The following is an 11844-nucleotide window of genomic DNA, read 5'->3' on the forward strand; positions in this document are numbered from 1 at the left end:
GTTGGCTGTGTTTGCAGAACTGCCGTAAGAATAATGAACTGCGCATCCCTGATGTAAGCTGCTTCCTAAGGTCACCTCCCCCATTTGAGTTCAATGGCATGACTAATGCACGTGGAGTTAAGCATGGGCATTCGGCCCTGAGCTCGCAAACATTAGCACAGGGGCAGGGAAGCGTATCCATGCAGAACCCCCCTCGATTCAGTATGGGAGCACAGAAACCTACCACTGTCGGAGCGAAAGTGTTTACAGGACTGTGACCTTCGAAACCAATTAACACACAAAGCATTTCAACTCTGCTTCTGTAGCAACCCATTAAACAAACAAACAAATTATCATCTGCCACACAAAATGAGAAGCAGCTATCTATACTTTAAATTAAAATAAAGGGACCACTCAACAGGAGCATCCCAAACTAAGTCACTCGTTGTATAATAGTTTAGAATTACAGGTTAAATCACTAATGTAGTATTCTCATACTTTGTTATGTTACTTTGTTATGTTTGTCCTTCTTAGGTAATCTCTAGTAGTTTACACAGAGCACTTTTTGACTGCAGTCCTCACAAACATGGTCCAGCATCCTTCTCCTGAAAATAAGTTATTATCTCATCCGAGTAACTGCTCCTTCAGGTTGAGCTGTGATGGGGTTACACCTGGGCAAGGGCTATCTATAGTGAAACACATTTTTCACACGAATAAAAGACCTTCTAAGAGAAATTCAACAAACAAGACCTTGGTGCTGCAATATCTGTGTGTAATATTATGCATGTGAGTCATCTAAATACCCTGAAGGGGATTCTTGCATGCATAAGTATTTGCAAAATGGAAAGTGACATATTTTTGATGCACAAGAAGGAACAGTTTTGTCTCAATCTCTTATAGCTGTTCTGTTGTGGTTTTTTTCTTTTCATTTATATGATCTTACTCCTAGTCTTTAGTCTGATGACTTAAATCATACAACCAAGATAACAGAGCTGGTTTGGGTTTATTCTCTCTGCCAAAACTAAAGGGGGAAGAGAGGGCCGAAAGAGAAAGAGAGAGAAAGAGAAAGAAACTAGGTCCATTCAGTAGATCAGCAGATACACAGGGTTAAAAAATGTGAATGCCGCCTTTTTATGTTTGTATAAATAAGTGTAATGCGTATATGTATGCATGTTCATATACATATATATATATAAATATATATATACATATATATGTATTTGCTGGGTATATGCTAGATTCCAAAATACTACAATTTTTTCTCTCATGTAAAGGAGAGAATGTTATACACAAAAAGACTTATTCCACTTATTAAAAGCATTTAAGGGATTGCTAAATTTTTATAACATACATATGTGATTCTCCTGCTATATACTGAGTGAAGAAAATTAAGTTACTAATGATTTTACCTTAGAGAATAGACATAAATTTTTTGAAAAGTTAAATTCTTATTAGAATTTCAAACTTCTGAAAATACAGTGTGGTCAAAATCAATATTTTCCCACAGACTGTCAGGCTTTTATAAAGTGTTTATAATGCTCTGTGACTAAATATGAAAACAATTTTTAGAACTTGATTAAGGTCACCCAAAAAGACTTTATTTCATTAAAAATTTTAGCTGCAAGTGCTGTGTTACAGATCCTAGCAACACAGAAATTATAAATGAGCTGGAACAGCAATTATTAGAAATTCAAGCTTGTAAATTTTAAGACTGATTTAAAAATAAATAAATAAATTTAATATTTTCCATTCCAAAGGAAACAACTTTCCCATTTCAGTGGAGATGTTAAAAGATCACTGTTCAGGTTGCTTAACAAGGGTCACTCCAGTACCAGCAGGTTCAGGAGAGAGTTACATGACTCATATCTCCATCCCCAGGGCAAAGGCCCCTTCAGCATCCTCCTGTATGTCAGCACCCTGCTGCTGCAGACGCTGGGAGTCCTTCAGAGCTCGTTCTTGCTCTGACAGCAGCCTCAGGCCCTTGCTGAGCTCCCCCTCTCCTGTTCACGTCTCTACCGCCTTGCAGCAACCCGGCTCCCGGTGAGCCCTGTTACCCAGGAGACCCGGCTGTCACTCACCACACATTCTCCTCCATCACTCTGCTCGAAACAGCCCCTTTTGTACTCCGTGGCTTGGTGTACCCTTGATGTGTTCTCCTTCTGTGTACAGGTACCACTAGCCCCTCTCTGCGAGCTTATTAATGACACTCCCTAAGGACCCATCCCTCAGCGGGATGTGACGCCAGGCATTACCCCCCAGCACCACCCTCTCCACCCCCTCCCTTGCGCCCCCCTCCCCATCCCCCTCGCGCCCACCCCCCGCCCTAAGCTCACCTTTCCCAGGTGATGCTCACAGGTGTTAGTGATGCAGCAGTTATTCCACTCCTACTACTATGGTGTGCTGTAGGCAGCATCTCCGTCAGGAGTTGCCTTCCTGGCTAAAAAGTGACACATAACTTTTACCAGCAAAACAATCCCTTCTGGCAATTTCATTGAGTTATCAACACTGACTCTTATTTTAAACATTTTTGGTTTTCCTCTCAGATTCTGCGCCAAAACATTCCTCCTTTTCATTACAACTTTCCAAAATGCATTTTCAAGATGGCACTGCAAATAGTCTTACAAATAATCCTCTCAAGCACCTATGCAACTTTCTGCAGCTTCACTTGTTTGCTTACTCTGAAAACAGAAGAAAAAAAAACCCTGAAAAAAAGGCCTCAACTCCTAGTGAGATGACCAATCTTATTTTTTTACTATTATCTCTACATTTATACTAACAGCAAAATAATATGAAGCACAGATAATTGCTATAAGTAAAAAACAAGCATTAATATATTAATATATTGAAAATCTGGTTTGTAGAAGCACTGTGTGTTTTCATTTATTTCAGCAGCAAGAATGAGTGCTTATCATTTCTGGAAATATGGATGACAATGGACAAGAAATCTGTGGCAAGATTTTCAAAGCACTTTGTCAGGGTGAAAAAAAAACAACCAAGCTCTGCTATCTTTGACTTCTTACTGAATATCATCAAATCATAGGCTTGAAAAGTATTGTATCTTTTCTGTGTAGAATGGAAGATAGTAAAAGTCTCAACTGTGTTTTTGCTACCTCAAAACTTCAGTAGCAAAATACCGCCAAGTTGAAAATAATGTTAAAATAAAAGACTGTACAAGAAAAATTTATAATATACCAGAAGGTCCTGTAGAAATACAGATAGTACCAATCAGTATAAAATTATGAAAGTTTTAAGCACTGGGGTAGAATAGCACTGTTCAGTGATACAAGGATGTGTACTTATCTACAGTCAAGCAGAGTGCTCATATTTCTTAAACTAAGTAAAGTTCGGCCATGTCAGTGACTGAGATAAGACATAGGTGATACCAGACGTGTTTTTTATGCATCAGCAGGTGGCATACTTCTGCATAAGTGAGCATTACATTAAACACTCAAGTGAGCAGGCAGTTGCATTACTTTGACAGAAATGTCTTTGTTCAGAACAAAATCCAGGTTCTAGCACTTTGCTGGTCAAAAAAACCCCAAACATAACAATGAATTGCATGAAAGTCACCATCAGTCACATAATACTCAGAGTTTTTCCTCTTTATCCAGTGCTTCAAGAATTATAAGCTTAAAATTCGAATTTTGATTTCATGAGAATACATTTTAAGTCACACAAATTTTCCCAGCACAGAGTCCATTGCAAATAGAGACATGGATTTTGCAATTGTTCACAGGATTCCTCAGCTGACAGATCTCTCTATTCTGATCTACTCACTGGACTCCAATAAAAAAGCAATCAATGTTTAATTAGATAAAGTGAAAGACTGGCCTCTTCTGAGGGGGCAACAGTCTGGAGCGGAGCAGCTCTTCAGTGATGAACAATGAACTCCTGTGTGAAGGGTCTGAATTCTCTATAGACCCATTCCCACAAGAACCTTGTGATTGGATGCAGCCAAGTAGTCAAAAAAGTAGGTGAAGAAAAACGACTAAAACTGTATATGAGCGAAGTAAGAATATGTGATTGTCATCTGGCAATGTGATGGGCAGATGTGTGAGAGCACATGTGCTCACAGGATTTTCTCTCTTTTTGACTATGCTTCTCATTTTTCAAAGAAATAGTATCAAGTTTGGAGTAAATGAAGGAGTACAATTTCTTCTTCTCAATTAAGATTTTGTTGAAAGGCATTAAGGTAGTTATGAATGACAGTAAGAGAGTTTCTCTATTCCATGCACGAGGATATCATTGCAACTAAAAGTAAATTCATAGAGGAAAGTTTTGGTATCAATTTTCTGTAGCTCAGAAAAAAGGAAAAGATAAGCAGCAAAGGCATTAAGTTGCACAATTTTACAAAACTCACTTTCAAACTTACTTATGAGTGGGTAGATTTGGCCAAAATGTCAAATCACAAGATTTTAAAAATAATAAAATATTTTTAAAAATACTTTGTTTTCACTAATCAAATAAATAACGCAAGTGTATTTTTTGTTTCCATTTATTTCATAGGCTAAGGACACAGAAGAATTCTGGTGTACAAACAACTGTAACACGAATTTTTTCCCTCTCTAAGAACAGAGGACTCCTGTGCAAAACTCTGAAGTGATGATAATTTAAAGATGTTGCTGACATGTTGCTGGCGCCATAAGGGTGCGTGGGCCTCTGTCCATAGATAATACAAGTCAAGCCTAAGGCAAATAGTGGAAGAAAATTTAGATATCAGTGAAACAAATAAATGTCTTCTTGTAAAATTGAGAGATGTATCAGATCAAATGAAAAATAAAACCAAAACAGTTCCCAAAGAGCAGCAGAATATAATAAAAGATATCAACAGAATTAGGGCTAAAACTAGGAGAAAATATTCTTTCCATATTTGTTTCCATGCAAGATCAGAAAGAACATAGGGGAAAGATGGGGTTTTTTTCTGATAAATCAGATTAAAATGGCTCTTGAATGAACTTCCTCTGTCATTCATTCAACCCAGGATCACTGCATGGATACACCACTGACACTTTTTCTGCCTTACTCTCTTCACATTTGCAGTACATGTGAGAGCATTCAGACTAAATATGCACATCAGCCTGGGAACTCTGAGGATACTTTCAAGAGATAGCTATAGATCTACACTTATCTAGCAAACAGCTTTGACAGAGTTATAAAAAGTTACCCATAACACTTGAGCAAATAACTGTTAATTTACAGATATCGTTCAAAACCTCACCCAGACTGACTGGATATACTTCTGTCATTCGTTTCAAATAGCAAGTCATCACTAGGCTTCAGCATCCTAAACCATTCTTTGCACCTATTTTTTCAAGTGAGAAGTATTTGCGCGTACAGGGAAATTCTTACTGCTTCTTCCACTCAATATAAAGTTTGAGTTATGCCCAAAAATTAAGTCTTCTTCTAATTACCTTTTATTTCTTAATTTACTTGAAGCCCAAGCTACATTTGATGTTAAAGTGCAAAGAATATTGAAAATTGCAGATTTTTTTTCTCTATTGGAATTTCAGGATCAAACTACTACTACTGTCATTGTTTTACTACTAAGAATACATAATTTCTTTTTAACTTTTAAATTTTTTAAACATTAAATTTTCTTGAAGCATTTATTTGTTTTAGCATTAAGATTTTTAAATTAAAATTTTTAACTTTTTAAGCATTTTTAACTTTCTTAAACTCTTTTAAACTCTTTTTAGCTTTCTTAGATATTGTACTTCCAAAGCAAACATTTTTTTTTTCCCAGAGAAGTTTACAGTTACTACAATCTCAAGACGAGTTTGACAACTGGATGAAATGAGAGCAGACATGAAAACCTCATGGCAAAAGCTAAGTAACTTCAGTTGTTTAGCAAAAGCAAGTTTACCTTAGGGTTGATTTTTTCAATATTTATAATTTGTAAAATAAATATACTTACAAACATTCAAAAATATCACATACATTAGTTTAATTTTAATGCCAAAACTGGAGCTGAGGCAGAGATCCTGCTAAGAAGAAGCTGCATGTTTCCTGATTCAGTTTGCTGAAGATGTGCATGGAGAGGAGTAGTCAAAACAACAAGAAAGGGAGGAGGCGACCAGGGCACCAAGGGTAACACCATTAGTAGAAAAGAGAGGGCAGAAGCAGGTCAAATGTCTAGGTCAAATAAAGCAGGACAATGTTAAGGAGAGGTTTGAATAAAAAGATGAGAGCCTTGAATTTAACCACAAGGTGATGAATTTGAGGGCCATGCAGTACTTTGCAGGGTGTGCCCAGCACCTTGCAGAATTGCTTTTTGGACAATTTTCATCGCTTGTAGGCCATTGTACAGTATTAATGACTGCAGAATTAGGTTACAAATGTTTGGGAATGTATCTGGAAAGACAATACAGTCTGATTGTCAGATTAATTTCATTAAACAGAAGTGAGGATGATGAAATTAATGAAATGAGGGAAAGGAAAATGTAAACTGAACAAAATGAAAATGTTTCTAATGGTGAATTCTATTAGACTGTTGAAAAGTTTCCCAGGGGACATAGTGGACTTCCTGTTCTTTGCAAGAGAAAACACTTTAAGGAACAATCCTTCAGTGGAATAGAAAAACATTAGGTAATCTATTAGGTCTTCACCGTCTTTGATTTCTGTGTAACTGAATAGAGCCAGAGCAATAGAACAGCATAACTTTTATCCATTAACGTCAGTGTGACCTGCAAAAATGCAGGTAAGAAAGTCTTTGTTATCTTGAGGTGGGAGTACCAAAAATGTTAATGTTGGTACTTTTGCAAATATATGTTCGTGCAGATGTCCTAGTCCAGAACAAACTATACATCTGTCCTGAAAACTCCTAGTCTCCTGAATTAAGAAGCTGTAGGTGATAACAAGACCTAACAATAAACCAAGATAATACTGCACACTGTGTAACCTAAGTATTGAATCAGAATATAAAGCATTTGCATAAAAATAAAAATGTCTGAGAGTAATACATTGTATTAAATTTCTCTGTGCGAAGTGACTGTGAAGAAAAAGTCCTAATAAAACTGTACATGTTCATTATTGAAGAATTTTTTTTGTCTTGAATGCTTAGTGTAATTTTGAAAAATAGTTTCTCACAGAATACTGTGAAAAATATTTTTAAAATATTACTGTGATAATTAAAAACAATTAAAACCATCAGCCCTGTCATACATGAAGCAACAGAGAAGTCTTGGTATGATGTCCAGTACTTGGATCAATATCATCCCTGTATCTGCAGGTTTGCAACCAGAACCCTGAAACAGAAGAGTAAAAAGTGCAAAAAACAACACTGCTAAGCATCATGTCATCACTGCCACTGTTCTGATCTAGGAAAGGAAGGTTGCACTCTTCCTTTCATCCTCCAAAAAGAAAACCCTATGGTATTGTGGGAGGAAGAAGTGGTTACACAGAACACTGATAATCCTGTTCTTCAGTGTCAGGGGTTTTTTTTTGATAACATTCTACCTGAGAATATTGTATGAAAGGTGAAGTAAAACATATTTGGCCCCATGCTTGCTCTTAAAATGACAAGGGTGCAAGCAGGAAAGAGTTATGATCAATACTGTGGGCTAAAAATCACAAACAATGCAAGGGCATGACTGTTATTACCACTGGAAACATTCACAATGGCACACTGTAGGTGCTATTCATCCTACACTGCCCTCTCTAATGATGGTTATATGTGTATCTCTAAAAATGTCATGAAAGAATTTTCAGGGATCTTCACTGTAAGCAGGTGCAGCTGCCTTCCCCATATCATGTTGCCCTTTGTAGTGTATTTGAAAACTGTATTAGATAATCTGTATTTAATAGGACAAGATCAGCTCTTTTCCATAGTCATTGCATTCAATTTTCAACATCTTCTCTTAATTAGAAGTTTACAGATAACCTTTCAGCATCCTCTTTTTTTGCTGTATTTGATTTGCTGTATTTGATTTAGTATGCATTATTTTTTTTTTACCTCATTGATGATATATTCTGCATAGTGTTATGGAAGCTGGATATACAAGCACTTAAAACGGAGGCCCAGGTTTTTTTGTAACAAAGTGATTTTCTTACTGCTGTTATCTTCATTGAAGATACTATTCATGATCCTGATACAGTCTTATAACAATGGCTTCTGCAGAGCAAATTATACAGAAATATGTCAGGATAATTCTGTATTCCTTTATTGTTGAAATCTTATATTTTATTTCAAAATACATAGCTAAATCTACAAAATATATTTTAATTTCTAAGAAGAAATGCCTAATCTCTATTTGTATAGCAAAATAAAGACCAGAAACTGAGTCAGAACAGCTGAAAGAAGGCAAATTATATATTCTAGTGCAACATCTGTTGTCTCTCTCCATCTCTCACCACGTGAGTGATAATGCTTCAGAAGAACATCTTGCTTTTGAGAAAAATTATATAGCAAACTAAAAGGTTGTTGGCTTATACTGAAGCTGACTTGGTCTCTGTGGATAAATATGTTTCTGAAACTCTTCTTGAGCATTTTGACCCTGACAAAACACTGATTCTTGACATTCTAAACAAAATGGAATTGACTATTTTGGTCGAGAAAGGGTAGTGAATGTAGGTAATACATGATTAACAGGGTTTTTTTATATTTTATTTTAAAGACTTTTTACTTCACTTCTGTGACAGGAAGAAAAAAGCAAAAATAAAATATTATAGCATCCCATCAAAACAGTGGTGTGATACTAAGCCTGAGCTGGAGCTTAGGACTTTTAAGAAAAGATTTGGTTCATCTATTGATTGTGATTTCTGGTTACCCACACTTTGTATTTGACTGTCTGCTGGGTCAGAGGTCTGAAATCCTCTGAAAGTATTTCTTTTAATTTTATTTTTATTTAGCATACAATGCAGAAAACCCAAATTAAAAAAAAAAAAAAAAAAGGAAAAGTGTTTGTTCTTAGTGAATGGGAAACACATACTAAAAAGAATAATGTTTCTTAAATCTTAAAATGACACCAGTTTATTCTGAGGCATGACTTTGGGATTTAAGTCAAATTAAGAAACAGCAATAAACGACATCCTAAAACCATGATAAGGTGGCAATAATGTCCAATTATTGTGCATATTTGTGTATAGGCAGACCTGATTAATAAAGCTTGGATATATGTATCTTTTTACTGAAACTGGACTGAAAAGAGATGAGGTGATTTAGCCCGCCCTTAAATTCTCCATATTCTGTAGTTTCAGAATGCATATGCACACATCGAGGTGATCTTGAGAAGTTTTATACTGTGCAGGGTTGTAAATTTTTCTTGCCTTTTACTGCTTCTATGATGGTTAAGCATATATAAAATGCAATTGGTCTTGTGATCCTTGCCACAATGGGAAAAAATCTTTAAATAATGATTCCAGCAATATACAAGTTTTCTCATTTACATAAAAAAGAGCAGGGTTTTCTCTTATTTATGCCAAGTTGTTTATTAAAGGTACTAAAGCAATTTGGAATATTTGGCTGGTGTGACAGATCACTGTATAGCCTCACAGCATGAGTGATCCAGACACAGAGATACTTCGCTAACTTGAGAGAAACATCATCCACCAGTACTTGAATGAGAGGGGTAGGAGAGTCAAAAAGTGTGCGGAAGAAGGACACAGAAGAGCTTCACTGAGACTCAGAGAGAGAAGAAAATACTTATTGGAAGACATAAAGAAAAAAGCTGTATGAAAATCAGATGGAAAAGAAACCAGAATGGTGAAAGAAAATACGCGCAAAAGGCTTGCAGGAGTTTCCTCTATTTCAAAGGAGAGTAGATTAAATTTTGCAGAAAAGGACTACAGATGCACAGCTTACATCAGATTTTACAGAAGAAGAGGCTTTATGCTTTTACAGTACTCTTACAGATAAAAAGAAAGCTTCAGTTTAAAATTCCAGTGGAATATTTGATCTATCAAATAACCATATGAAAGAAAAAACACCTTGAAAGCTTAAGGAAAGCTTAAGGAAACCTTATTTCAATCATATTTACTGAGGTTTAAAACACTGTAGCCCTAAAATTATAAAATTAATGATGTCCTATAAATTCTTAAGTTTAAGATATCGTCCATTTGTACAACTGAAGGACCGCATTGGTTTATGAATTTATATTCATACAATTTCTCTAAGGATTTATTTTGTTTGGTTTCGGGGTTTTTTTTTCATACAAAATCTGTAACCGCAATCCTAAAAAATTTTCAACCATTGTTGTACCAGATGCAATTTCCATGAGTTCTGTGGTAATTATGTACCCAATGGAAAAAGGAATTTGAATTGATATCCTAGATCAGATCGTCCTGACTGGCTGGCTGGCCAGCATTATCTGAACAAAAGAAAAATCACTTACAAACAGAAAAGGCCCATGATGAAGTTACCAGTCCAGAAGAATAGTTTAATTATTTGACTTTTTGATTATTTATCTGTACACACTTGACTTCACATATAATGTGGCTACTCAAGTTGTGATAGCATATCTAATACTTTGCTGGAGTGTCATCCTGGTTATTGCCTTTGGAAGTGACTTCTACACATCAGTTATGCAGCTTAACATAAGAAATATCACTTCCTCTCATCTGGTTTAAATTATTCCTTTCAGGTTTTGATAATTATTTCATTCATTAAATGCAGTCTGCCTTAATTTCTATGGCAGGAATTACTAAATAACACCTGTGACTGTTTTACTTTTTCAACATGTATTTGAATAAGGTGGCTTAAAGGAGCAGTTAAAATTCCAATAGCAGAGAAATGAGATACAAAGCACTGCTTTAGAGTTTCCATGCCAGTAGGTTACTTTAAAACATTAATGGATAGGCAGAACTGGCAGCTTTTACATGTAAGGGAATATAATCATGAAGTCAGAAATAATCCGCTGAAATATCGAATTATAAGGACCATGAATTACAGTTCATTCAAAAAACAATCTGTACATATAGGTAAAATTTTAATATAAAAAAAAATACAAAAAAGGATCTAAAACTGTAGCTGAAACTGATTATATGAAAAATTAAGCTCTACAATTGATATGTAAAGAATATAAAATAAGTGCAAAATATATTTTCCTATCTTACAAAGAAGACTTGGGTCCTTTTTTTTGAAACATATTAAGGTGGCCATTTGCATTTCACTAACCACCACTGATTTTAGTCCCCAACAGATCAATATTCAACAAACCTTTTGTGTTTTCCTCATTTTCTTTGCTCAAGATTATTCATTCCATAATCTAGAATCCTAAAAACTGTGCTTGAAAAACACCTCTGACTCTCAGCTACATTTATGATATCTTTGGTTTGTTGCTAACTGGGTCAGTGGCCATTTTTATCTACCAGAGCATTTTCTGGGTGCTCCACTTATGTTTGCAATGTAAACCCACTGTAAGCCTCATACCCATAACAGTGACATTCTCTCCTATTTTTTGTTATTTCCAAATCTATAATACAGTTCTGTTTGGGGATTTTAAATATCACCTCTTATTTTTTCTCTGGAAATATTTTGCCTCCTGTTTTCAAAATGGTTCCACAGTTTCCAAGAGTGTTGGTGGGGTTTTTTGTTTGGGCTTTTTTTCTCTGTAAAACATTGTGTTCTTTTCTGTACAATAACAGAAAGATTCCCAGTTAACCTAACTGAAAAAAATTAGGCCTAGGAGGGAACAGAATGTGCCTAAGCCACTGTGACCCTATCTTGCCTTCTGTATTATACTCGGTATATTTCTGTTATGGACACATTCATGTCTGTGTAGACTTTGCTGTGTTTTGTTCTCTGACATCATTTGTTCAATGGCATGCACTATGTATGTATATATATGCGTATATATATATATATATATATATATATACACACATATATATATACACATAGTATTTTTTTTACTCAAAGTTATATCAAGT

This window comes from Chiroxiphia lanceolata, chromosome Z (assembly GCF_009829145.1).
Source record: "Chiroxiphia lanceolata isolate bChiLan1 chromosome Z, bChiLan1.pri, whole genome shotgun sequence".
In the NCBI taxonomy this organism is placed as follows: Eukaryota; Metazoa; Chordata; class Aves; order Passeriformes; family Pipridae; genus Chiroxiphia; species Chiroxiphia lanceolata.